Source organism: Colossoma macropomum, unplaced genomic scaffold (assembly GCF_904425465.1).
Source record: "Colossoma macropomum unplaced genomic scaffold, Colossoma_macropomum, whole genome shotgun sequence".
In the NCBI taxonomy this organism is placed as follows: Eukaryota; Metazoa; Chordata; class Actinopteri; order Characiformes; family Serrasalmidae; genus Colossoma; species Colossoma macropomum.
In genome coordinates this window covers 4,213,045-4,225,192 of record NW_023494801.1, presented here as the reverse complement: position 1 = coordinate 4,225,192, position 12,148 = coordinate 4,213,045, and the positions used below count along the sequence as shown (strand labels likewise).

At 39.9% G+C, this 12,148-nt stretch overlaps 1 protein-coding gene across 2 annotated transcripts in view; it reads right to left on the bottom strand.

Annotated features, from left to right (window-relative positions):
- grap2a (GRB2 related adaptor protein 2a) overlaps positions 1-12,148 on the bottom strand; it is a 48,364-nt gene that overhangs the window by 20,578 nt on the left and 15,638 nt on the right. The window lies entirely within an intron of this gene.

Sequence of the window (12,148 nt, the reverse complement as noted above, 5' to 3'; positions counted from 1 at the left end):
AACATTAGAAACAACATACTAGGTATGACATAGGCAGGTAGGACATATAGGTAGGAATATGACAATATTTATGGTTATCAGGATCAATTACATCACGATAGGTCAGAATACGCTTTTCTGAGCATATTGAGGACACTGTCAGTGCTTAAAAACACTTTTCAACTGCATGTTTGATCACAAAGAGAGCATAATTAGCCCTGTTTAACTGGATTTAACCCAGTACAGTGTGCAATGATAGATATAAATAATTGGAATTATAGTTTTCAATGTATTTTTTCTGCCTTATCTGTTTCAGCTTACCAGATGTCAGAAAAAATAAATGTCATAACTTATTTGTTTGTCAAATCGCCAAGCTCTACAACATATGCCATACCTGAAAAATAAAATGTCAAGCATTTAATTTAAACAGGCTTTTCCAAGACTAGCGTAACTTTAAGTAAAAGTATTAATCAAAAGGTGGTTAATATGACATGCGTTTCTATGAAGACTTCAGCTTTTGTCCACTTAATGATCCCATCAATAAACACAAGCTCAATGACATCACTGTAAGGAAAAAAACAGCCCCAGACGTTTCCACCTCCGCGCTTCACAGTAGCCTTGGTGCAGTTTTGTTGGAGTTCTTTTCAAGGCTTTCTCCACATAAAGAGACTATCATTAGTGCTAAAAGTGTTTTTTAAAACTGATAAATTGCACAAAAACTTGAATATATAAGTAGTTATCAGCATGAGGAAGTGTATATACATATAGAGTGGCTGGTATGGTGTAGTGCAGGTGCAACCAGCCCTGGTCCTGGAGATCTACCTTCCTGTAAAGCCTATTTCCAACCACAATCTGCCACACCTGCTCCACTAATTAACTTCCCCAGAGGTCTCCGATTGGCTGAATCAGATGCATTAGTGTAGGTATGGGGAGGGGCAGCATGTCAGATGTAGGTTGGAACTAAACTCTAAAAAAGTAAAGTAGATTTTGGTCACCAGTGGTGTGGTGGGTAACACCTCTGACCTCCATGCTGCAGACTGGGGTTTGATGCCCCGCCCAGGCAAACACCGTATGCAACACAAGTAAGAATCTTTGGGCAAGACTTCTAACAACTACCTTTGTAAAAATGATCAAACTGTAAGTTGCTCTGGAAAAGAGTGTCTGTCAAACACTGTAAACATAAATATAGACCCTTAGGTTTGGTTTCCTGGAGAGGTATTAAGCCTAGTCCTGGACTACACAGTGTTTTGAACAAATATTCTCCACTGAAAGCTAACTGTAGTCTAGGTTTAGTCCTTGTCTGGGAAACTTAACATTAGAGTCAGTTTCCTAGCCAAAGATTAGCCTAACCTGGAATAAAATTGTAACATCAGTGGTGATTAGTCTTGGTTTAACCCCTTAAAATCCCAGGCTTATTACATGCTAAGGCTTATTGTTCAGTAACTACATGGACTTCAATGCAAACTAGTTGAGCTATTCTTAGTTTATAGAAGTGTGTAATAAAACTTTGAGCCTGCCTGTGGGCCCTGGCCATTTATAAGGGTTAAACTGTAACATCATTAGTGAGTAGTCTAGGATTAGGCTTAATCTGGGTTGGAGAAACCAGCTTGTAGAGCTTAAGAAGTTAAAGATTTCCAATGCTTGAATGGTTAAAGGGTCCAAATATTTTTTGTGGCCACTGTATGTATAATGAATAATATATTTATGGCAAACCAGCTGTGGCTATTCACAATTTGTCAAGCCCATTCATTCATCAAAGGGTGTCACAGCGCTGGAATACATTCATGTTTGTAGAACAATCGACCCCAAAAGGCCTCAACATTTCTCCTACTCACACTGAGAACCTCAGAAAATTTCAGAGCTCAGTGCTCTGTGGCTGTGCAGTATATTGTTTGTTAAGTCTTATATCTGATATCACAGAAGGCTGTAATACAGCAATAATCTTCTAACCCAGGGGTTCCCAAGGTCTGCACCCTACTCATGTTTTCCCCCAGTTTGGACACTGACCCAGCACATGAGGAGCTTAATAAGATGAATCAGGTGTGCTTGAATGAGAAGAAGCACAGAAATGTGCATAGTGTGGGACTGAGATGCGGAACCCTCAACTCTAAACAACCACTAACCAACTTCACACACTCTAGATTTGGTCAAAACAGTTTGGTCATGACAAAAGTCACAGACCCTTTTTTAGTATCAGGATTAGGGCTGCAACAACAAATCGACATTATCGATAATGTCAATAATAAAAAAATGATGGCGATGAATCACATTATCGATTAGTTGGCTTGATGGCGCATCTCATTGACATCACATTTTTTAAGGAGGGAAATACAGATAGTGCAGACTGCAGTATACACATTTAAATACGATGGTTCTTCAAGGGTTCTTTAGTAAAGAAAATGGTTCTATAAGGAATCATGAATGATCATATTGATGGAGAATGCATTGTATATGGTTATATATACACCCTTTTTAAAAAGAGTTCTATGTTGTTCTGCTATTGTTACTTTGTCAAGCTTGTAATAATAAAAGAACCCTTTTTGGTGCTATGTAGAACCCTTTTCAACAATGTTCTATACAGAACCATCAGCAGCACATTCTCCATTAATCTGAAGAACGCTGTTATAATGCAAAGAGCCCTTTAATCATGCAAAGGATTTTTTGAGTGTTTATGGTTCCTTATAAAATCATTTTCTTTACTAATGAACATTTGAAGAACCATTATTTTTAAGTGTGTAGCACCAAACACATCCTAAAAAATCAAAAACAAGGAAAACATTTCACTCTAACATCGTCTAAAATATGGTTTACTGTACGATATGTACAACCAAGCTCAGCGGACAGCATGACGGTCAGGTGTGAGTATGAGAAAGAATATACAGTGCATTCACAACAGAAACTCAGCGCAGGGAGATACTAAGATAATGGTGAGATGCTGTACTAACATGCACTTTATAATCTGATAACTGCAGAAAATCAGATTTTGTCAGTAATTCGTGTAGCGCATTTACATGCACTTGAGTAATCAAGTAACGGTAAAACTCCAGGTCTACATGAAACAGGCAGTAATCAGATTTCTACAGAACCCTGCTGGTGACATCCTGTATAAATAAAGATAATGTGTGGCCTTAGTAAGGCATGGGGATGGGATAATCAAGTTGTGGCCACAACTTAGTAAGGCGTGGGAAATGAGATCATGCCTTACCAAGTCGTGGCCACGCCAGGGGGACGGTGGAAGGGGATAGGCAGGGGAGACTGTATATCTGTCACGTGCTACGTGTTGAACTCACTGTCAAGAGTAAGAGATGGGCGATAAACAGACAAAGAGGAGAACATCTGAAGAACAAAGATTGACAAAGAATTTTTCAGATCAGGCGAGGGCGAAGAGCCGTGTTAACATCGGTGTAGAGACCTCTGAGAGCTGATTGGGGCTTCTTGTTGTTTGTCAGCTTCTTGTTTGAATTTTCCCTGTTCAACCGTAAATGGTGCAGCAGATGCATTCAGACTGTACCTGCTGCACCATTTAAGATGGAACAGAAAAATCAAACTAGAAGAGCTGACAAATAAGAAGCTGTCTTTAGCTTTCTCGAGACTTCAAAGGTATGAAAAGGGATGAGGAGGTTGCTGTGTGTGGGTAACATTAACTCATTTTTGCTGTTTCACAGAACAAATAGGTTGGAATTGTTTTGTTCCATTTGCTAACGTCTGTGACAGCTAATCCCAGCTAGTTAGCTTCTCAGTTTGCTAACCCACAACCAAGCTAGTTGGTTACATTGCTTGCTGTGTGGCTGTTCATGGTATCATTGTATTTGTCCATACAATTTTTATGAAGGGTAACAAAGACCATAAAAAAACAAGCTAGCCTAGTGTCGTTAACCTTGGCATTGCGCGTCCATGAGCTTTGGGGAGCGGAGCTTCTGAAGGAGCACTGAAGGGAGGAGTGTATTTGTTTTGCTGTTGAGTCAAACATTAACAATCGTTCTCCAGAATCGCTTACGGCACCTTTAATACAGAGAACCAACCACCCAACCATCTCGGACCGTCATGTAAGGTTTGTTTGTGCTGTTCCTTTACTGTTTCTGCACCTTTCAGAAACAGTTTTCAGGAGCAACAAACATGTTGCTGTGAAATTGATAAAAAAGCCCATTTTATAAAACATCATTTGGATCCCAAATCATTGATTAATCAAAGTTAAAATAGACCAACTAATTGATTCTGAAAATAGTTGTTAGTTGTAGCCCTAATCAGGATTATATTTAGGTAGAGATCATCCACAGACAAATGCAGGTATAAACGCACCCAAGACTCGTTTGAAACAGATTTAGATCTGACTGCTCAAACCACTTTGGGAGGTCGGAGACACACAAGGGTAAATGCACAGAACGCCTGCATTTTTATGTGGATAATCTCTGTCCAGATATATACTATTTTCATTTTGCACAAGGGTAAATGCATATAAAGGGAAAATCAAGGAACACCACCAGCAATTGGTTGCTGTATATAAGCTAATTTGCATACCAAACACCACACAGCTAACAGTTTTTAATCTGGAGGCGCATTGGGTCACTAAGTGTGAATGCACGAAGTTACATTCTTCACGGTTACAACGCAGATTAAAAGACCAGGTATAAGCAGAATAACAGTTATTGGGGCAATTAAGAGGCACAACCATCTAAGTGTTGGCCCTATTGTTGGGAGATCGCTCTCACTGGGTGGGTAGGATGGCTCTAATTATTAATATGAGTTTGATGATAAGTTATTGTTTTCTCTCTGGTCTCAGTTTGTAGAAAAATAGCACATCTTGTTTGCTACTTCTTAATATTGTAACAAACAGGAAAAAGAAATGCAGAAGCAAAAGAGATTGCATAGCCATGAAACACGTTATGTAATTACACACTATGTCAGTTATTACACAAATTATCAAGCCTAATCACAATATGCAGCAATATGATCACAATATGGAATTTCATACACATCGTACAGCCGGATAATGATGGAGAACTAAACATACTGCCTCCAATGCGACCAATATCACTGATTAAAATCACACGCCAAACTTCCTCTGCGCTCATATCTCATCATCAGCAGGAGACGAGCTGATCTGAGCTGATCTGAGCTGATCTGACAGGAAGCCTGAAACACAGGCAAAATAAGAAAATGAGAAAATAAATCGGAGCTTCTGTTCCACACTCAGACAAACAGGGAGAGAGAGAGAGATAGAGAGACAGATACAGAGAGAGAGAGAGAGAGAGAGATAGAGACTCAGTGACCACAGCCTGTCCATAGAACAGGGCAGGTATAAAAAGTCCTGGCTGCCCAGAAAGGAGAGGCGGTGCGGTCACTGTCTGAGGTGAGGTCGAGACAGAGGTGCACTTTCTTCTTCGCTGTGAAAAATACAAACAGGCAAGAGAAATTTACACAAAACAAACGAGAGAGAGAGAGAGAGAGAGAGAGAGAGAGAGAGAGAGAGAGAGTTTGTATAAAATACAAACAGGCAAGAGAAATTTACACAAAACAAACGAGAGAGAGAGAGAGAGAGAGAGAGAGAGAGAGAGAGAGTTTGTATAAAATACAAACAGGCAAGAGAAATTTACACAAAACAAACGAGAGAGAGAGAGAGAGAGAGAGAGTAATGAAGCTCTTTCAGCTTTAAGAGGAAGCGAACAGCACAGGATAAATCACAGATTCAATTATATTAAATTACTAAAGCACAAGGCCGGCCTTTACTGCTCTTATAACGTAGAGAATGTCTGTACCCTGCCGGACATACACTCGCCGGACGCACACTGCCGGACACACACTCGCCTGACAGATGTTTACTGCTTCTGAAAATAGATTAACTCTGAAACGTTTCTACAGATTTTTCACTCTGTTAAAACGACAGCTTAACAAATAACATTTACCAGATCAGCCAAGACATGGTGCTTCTTTAGTAAGCTAACGTAGCTAACAAGTAATGGAAGCTTGTACCCCACAAATTAGCATTGTGCTAACTTATGTATAAACATCAACAAAAGTACATTAGAGAGCTAAAAAGAGTAGCAGCCAGCTTAAAGCTTGAACTTTGCTTGTACCTTTGAACTACATCAGACCTGAGGGCTTCACTTCAGCAGCAGCAGCAGCTAAGCTAATTAGCTAAACAGTCAGGATGTTTCTGAAACCACCAAGTGCCAAATTAAGCTCTGAAATGAGTCAATGCGAGCGCTAGACGCTGAATCTAAGAATGAACTTGCACTGTATTCCCACTTTGAGGGATGAATTTGACCGTTTGAGCTATGAGAAAGAACACAGGATGTTTAGCGTTGCACACTTAAACTTAGCTGAGAAGTAAATGGCTAAGCTAGCTGCAACAGTAACCTTCAAACCGCACAGCTTGCTCACAAGATATACAAGTGCTTTTTTAATAATATTCATTTTATGTTAATGCTGTGTTTAATTGAACAACATTTATAGAACATTAGCGCTCCAGCTGGTCACGCTAGCTGATTTCCCTCAGAAAACTGTGCAAAGTTTTTGTTTGATGGTCACTTTTGCAGCTAATGTAGCTACTTTCCTCTCAGCTAAGCTAATCAGTTAAACAGTCAGGATGTTTTTGAAACTATTAAGTGCCAGATTAAGCTCTAAAACGAGCCAATCTGAAGGCTAAACGCTAATTTAAGAAAAAACTAAAATATATTCCCACTTGGAGGGATAAATTTGACTGGTTGAGCTATGAGAAAGAACACAGGATGTTTAGTGTTGCGCACTTCGGTTTAGCTGAGAAGTAAGTTGCACTGTTAGCTGCAAAAGTTACCATCAAACCACACAGCTTAATCATAAGTGTGCCTTTTTGCTAATATTAATTTTATGTAGAGTTAAGGAGCAGAACCCGGTTAATGCTGGCTAATTAGTGTCTTTAATTTAACAACATTTAGAACATTAGCGCTCCAGCTGGTCACTTAGCGCTGATTTACCTCAGAAAACTGAATAAATGCGAGGAACTTATGTAACACAGCACTCATTTGCAAATGCTGTTACTGACAAGTGATTTTGGCCTCTAGACAAGAAAATATGGATTTATTTGTCCACAGGACCAGTCTTGACAAAAGCTTAATGTCAAGGCTTGCTAATAAATAAGTCACAGAAAGAAATCCATTATAATTTCCCATCTACATTGACTTAACACAGTTTAAGGCGAGTGTGTGATGATTTAGGCATGCAGTTAGCACAATGTTAATTCATAGGGTACAAGTTTCTACTACCTGTTAGCTACATTAACCTCACAGCTCCAGCAGAAAACTAAAGAAGCAAACTTGTCTTGTCTGATCAACTGTGTTGGGGGTTGAGGGGGCAACTGTATATGAGTTTTTTGTCACTTTAAATTTATACAGGCCTTGTGAAGTTTTGGTGAACTGGATTCTTTTTAAGCACAGAAACTGTCAGATCTCTCTGACACCACGTTCCCTTATCAAGAGCAACGGTTCACCTATTACACGCATGAAAAACAAGAGGCTCTTCAGAGGAGAGAGTGAGTGGGAAAGGTCAGGGGAAAAAAGCATGACGTTCCGCATTCCAGCAGACAGAGCGTGATGACAGACCTCCCGTTCTGCATGTTTCTAAAGTCTAACCTCCGGATATTTGATATTCTCCAGCGTTTAGATCACTCCACCAGTGAACAAACAATGAACAAATCATCAAAGTCCTGCTGAAGCTGAAGATGAATCATTTCAAAAAAGATCCATAAACAAATATACCATAAATTCCCAATGGGAAAATAACTATTAGGGGTCAATGAAAGCCTGACGCTCCTTTGTAAATCACACAGACCTGTCACGTTTACTGCACAGTAGTCTGATCTCAGTTATTTGAGATGACTGCATTTATTTTCCACATGTTTGTCTTGCAACAAACAGAATGTGGGTAGATTTTTCAATCAGGTGGGTGGAGGCAAATAAAAGAAATCAAGAGTGGGGCTTGATTTTTTCCTCTCGCTCAAAGATGAATAACATCACTATACTTCAAGAAATACTTATCGAGGGGTCCTTTTGGGGCATGTTGCCTTGAGGCAACATTGTGTGACAATGGAAAGCAATGATAAAGCGCATCATATAAGAAAGAGAACTCTAAATATTTGGAAAAATATACCATTTGTTGATCTTTAAATACTAAAAATATTATTAAAAAAGAGAGAACAATTCTATTTCGATTTACCTTTCAGGCAACTACACTATATGGACAACTGGGACACAGCTCCTAAGTATTGATTTCAGGTGTTTCAGCCACACCCATTGCTAAGAGGTGGATAAAATTAAGCTCTCGATAGACAGACACTGGCAGTGTCTTGGGATGCCACCTCTGCCACAAGTCAGTCTGTGAAATACCGTCCTCTAGATCTGCCCCTGACAACTGTAAGTGCTATTATTGTGAAATGGAAGTGTCTACGAGCAACAACAGCTCAGCCACGAAGTGGCAGACCACACAAACTCAAAAGTGGGGTCGCCGAGTGCTGAAGCTCACAGTGCCTGACCTCTGAATCACCCACTAAAGAGTTCCAATTTGCCTCTGGAAGCAACATCAGCAAAAGAACTGCACATTAGGAGCTTCACGAAATGGGTTTCCATGGCTGAGCAGCTGCACACAAGCCCAAGATCAAAATGCACAATGCCAAGCGTCGGATGGAGCGGTGTAAAGCGCCGCCACTCGACTCTGGAGCAGTGGAAACATATACTGTGAAGTGATGAATCAGCTTCTCTATCTGGCAGTCTGATGGACGAATCTGGATTTGGTGAATGCCAGGAGAACGTTACCTGCCTGACTGCACTGTGCCAGCTGTGAAGTTTGGCGGAGGAGGGATGATGATATGGGGTTGTTTTTTAGGGGCTGGTCTAGAACCCTTAGTTCCAGTGAAGGGAAATCTTAATGCTTCAGCACAAAGACATTTTGGACAATTGTACTCTTCCAACTTTGTGGGAACAGTTTGGGGAAGAACCTTTTCAGTTCCAGCATGACTGAGCCCCAGTGCACAAAGCTGCTCCATAAAGGCCTGACTGGGTGAGTTTGGTGTGGAAGAACTTGACAGACCCTCACAGAGCCCTGACCTCAACCCCATCCAACACCTTTGGGAACTAGAGATTGCGAGCCAGGCTCTCTCATCCAACATCACTGTCTGACCTCACAAATGCTCTTTTGGACGAACGGACAAAATTTCCCACAGACACAAAATCTTGTAGAAAGCTTCCCAGAAGAGTGGAAGCTGTTACAGCTGCAAAGAGGGAACGACTCCATATTAATGCCTATGGATTTAGAATGGGATGTCAAGTGGCTACTTCGTTTGTCATGCATTCCACTGTCACACAATGTTGCTTCTAGGCAACAAAAGCAATTTTTAGCAATATCTCATAACATTTTTAAGTAAGCTTAAGCTTTTTTATTAGTTTATTGGTTTGCTTTTTTTTGTTTTCCCCTCATTATTAACCTTTTTTGTTATTAAGTATGTATTCTAAAGTGAGGAAAGTGGGTTTGTTGCCCTGAGGCAACATCATGTGATAAAGCATTAAAAGTTGTAGATGTGATGAATTTTAAACTGGCATTGTTTAGACTGTGTAGTTGTAATAAATATACAGAATCCATAGCTGAATATAAAAGACCTGGGGGCCATGCTTACAGATGAAGTTTGCCTCTGAAAAGAAAACATTCCTGCCAGGACTTATACGACATCAAAGCACGGTAGAACTGACAGCACTGTTTCAGTTCACCATTCAACACAGCTCCGCCATTCTGTGCATCATTATCTCCAGCACTCAAAGCTCCAGCAGCTCCAACTTTAGCTCCTGTGAGATCATCACAGCTAGAACAGTCTCACAGCCCTCTGATATTTTTTGACATGATAATTCCCCTCTCGCAAAAGCAGAAATAACACATTCTGTGAGAAGTGCTGTTGCAGGAAGCGCCTGCGAAGAAACGTTATCATTTAATAATCAATTATAGATTGTCAACACCAACCACAACCCCGCTGTGCAAAAAAGCAGCATCTTAGAACGTAGCGCTAATCTGCCACATCTGAAACACTTCACTATTTACAAAGATGCTTCTTCAAGGGTTCTTTAGTAACTGGAATGGTTCTATTTAGAACCAAGAGTTCTATATAGAACCATTTCCAGCTTAAAAGGTTCTTCAGATTGATGGAGAAAACTTGACATCGTAAAATAGCAGAACCCTTTTTGGTGCTATCTGAAAAAGGTTCTATACAGAACCATATAGAACACTGAAGAACCATTTCACCACGCAAAGAACGATTTAAGCATGCAAATGGTTCTATATAGAACTCATGGTTCTAAATAGATCCAGTCCCTTTACTGAAGAACCCTTGAAGAGCCATCAGAGTGTTGAAAGTAAAAGTAAAGCTAATGTCATAGCTTTTACATTTGTTTGTTTATTTATTTATTTACTTGTTTATATTTACTTATTTACATAAAAGTCCTATATAATAGAAAACTGCCACTCATTCGAAGTAAAAGTGTTTGATGTAGTACTTAAACAATGTTTTCAAAACAATATCCTTATAGTCCATATATGGAAACTAGCCTGCAAAAAACAGCCCGTTTTGAATGTTGTGATGTCACAAAAACCAGCACGCTTACATATATCCACCTATTTTGCATACAGAAGTTTAGCTCCGCCCACTCATAATGAAGTTAGATGGAGTGTTTTAGCCGGGGCTGTATTTTGATTGATGCACAATGCAAGCCGACCAATCAGAACAGAACTCATTAACCTATGTCAGTCTTAAAGGCGCAGTAACACAAACAGCCAATTTAACTCTAAGTCAGGGGTCGCAACCCTAATGTTAGGAAGAGCCATTTTGCCCTTTCAATAAAAATCAAACCACCTTGGGATCCACAACATTTTATGTCCATTTGGCTGTAAATATGTCTCAGTATGTGCTAATGTGATAGTATAGGCAAAAAAAATATAATATAAACAAAAACACAGACTTACTCTGTTCTGCTTTAAGCTTTAGCTCAGCTATAACCACTTTTCTCGCATCTCCGGCAGGAAACTTTTCCACAAAAGTGGAATAGTTTATTGTAAAACGTCTCTCAGTGTTCGACTTTTTACGAAACTGAATTCAGCTTCTCATTCGCCAGCTTCTTGTTTGAATTTCCCGTTCCACCTTAAATGGCTCCAGAATGTAACTGCTGCACCATTTAAGGGGGAACGGGACAATTCAAACAAGAAGCTGGTGAATGAGAAGATGACTTCAGCCATAATAGGGAAGTAAAAGAGCCACATGTCGCCGATCCCTGCTCTAAGTGATACAAATGTCATGTGAAAATGAATCACGACTGTTTTTGGTACAAACGATATGAAAGTGGACCTGAAAAATAAAAAAAAACACAAGAGAAATGCAGGATATGGCATGTTCAGATCCGATTGCCGGAAACTTCTTCTTCAGTGCATCCAACTTCTGCTTTTTCAGTTCATTCCAGAGAAGTGTGAATGATTCAGAACATTCCTCGTGCGTCTGATGGTACAGCTGACATAATCTTTTCTGCTTTATTTTTCACTTCTAAGCTGCGTTCAGCCCTGAACGTGATTTGAGGGTCTGGATCAGGGGTCCCTCGGTCTCTGTGTGAAAGCCCTCTCTGATGGGCTGTGTTTAGATGATAGAGCTGATATGTTAGTCGGGCTAATGCGGCTCCACCGCTGCCACCACACACGCTCATCTGCCTTTGCTTGATAAGAAGGCCAGAGTCAGAGGGTAACCACGGCAACAGAGGAGGGAGAAGGATCTCCAAAACGATCACATCTATGACTTTTAAACAGAGCTCAGTGAAATCTCAGTGATCAGCGGCGAAATCAAAAGTGTGCTGTAAATTCTTCTGAATCATTTCTCACTCGTAACTCACAGTAACGGAGAGATTGTGTGGGAAGTGCAGATTCTAAACTTTCAATCCATACCACGTGTGTGTTTGTACGAAGAAGAGTCCTGGGGATTTTGTTTGTGAAAATAAGTTAACACCTCCCCCACAGAGAACACACTTCAACAAGCATTATTCTGCAAACTCGTAGTGCAGAATAAGTAAATAAAACATAGAAAATATATGATATAAAAATCAAATATAAATACATGATTTTTCACAGGCCTCATTTTATGTTTTTAACAGCAATTGTGCATTAAAATGTGTGG